Genomic DNA, 1,199 nt, shown 5'->3' on the forward strand with positions numbered 1-1,199 from the left:
CGGGCCCGGGCTGGGGATTCGAACCTGCCACCTTAGGTGTATGTGGCTGGCGCCTTAGCTGCTTGAGCCACAGGCGCTGAGCTAAGTTTAAATCTTTAATCCAGTGAGAGTCTATCTTAGTGAGTGGTGAAAGGTGTGGGTCTAGTTTCAGTCTTCTACTGGTCGCCAGCCAGTTCGCCCAGCACCATTTATTAAATAGGGAATCTTTACCCCACTCAATGTTTTAAATTGGCTTGTCAAAGATCATATAATGGTAAATAACTGAGTTCATCTCTCGTCTCTCTATTCTGTTCCGTACATCTACCTCTCTATTTTTGTGCTAGTACCATGCTGTTTTGATCACTATGGATTTATAGTATAGTCTAAGGTCTGGTAGCATGATTCCTCCTGTTTTGTTTTTATTTCTGAGTAATGTCTTGGCAATTTGAGGGTTTTTTTTTCTGATTCCATATAAAATGAAGTTTTTTGGGGAGATCTTTAAAGTATGAGAGTGGAGCTTTAATAGGGATTGCATTAAAATTATATATTGCTTTGGGTAGTATTGACATTTTAACAATGTTGATTCTTCCCAGCCATGAGCATGGTATGTTTTTCCATTTGTTAACATTTTCAGCTATTTCTTTTCTTAGCGTTTCATAGTTCTCTTTATAGAGATCTTTCGTGTCCTTTGTTAAATAAACTCCCAAATATTTCATCTTCTTAGGCATTACTGTGAATGGAATAGAGTCCTTGAGTGTTTTTTTGGGTTGGCTGCTGTTGGTGTATATGAAGGCTACAGATTTATGAGTGATGATTTTGTAGTCTGAGACGCTGCTGTATTCCTTGATTACGTCTAAGAGTTTAGTAGTAGAATCCCTGGTATCATCCAGATATACAATCATATGATCTGCAAAGAGTGAAAGTTTCATCTCTTCCGATCCTATATGGATACCTTTAATTCCTTTTTCTTCCCTGATTGCAATGGCTAAAATTTTCATTACAATGTTAAAGAGCAATGAAGACAATGGGTAACCTTGCCTTGCTCCTGATCTGAGTGGAAATGATTTCAACTTAACTCTATTCAATAGAATATTGGCTGTGGGTTTGCTGTAGATGGCCTCTATCAGTTTAAGAAATGTCCCTTCTATACCAATTTTCTTAAGTGTTCTGATTATGAAGGGATGCTGGATATCATCAAACGCTTTTTCTGCATCAATTGA

The sequence above is a fragment of the Otolemur garnettii genome, unplaced genomic scaffold (assembly GCF_000181295.1).
Source record: "Otolemur garnettii isolate 467f Iridium unplaced genomic scaffold, OtoGar3 scaffold00344, whole genome shotgun sequence".
NCBI classification, from domain to species: domain Eukaryota; kingdom Metazoa; phylum Chordata; class Mammalia; order Primates; family Galagidae; genus Otolemur; species Otolemur garnettii.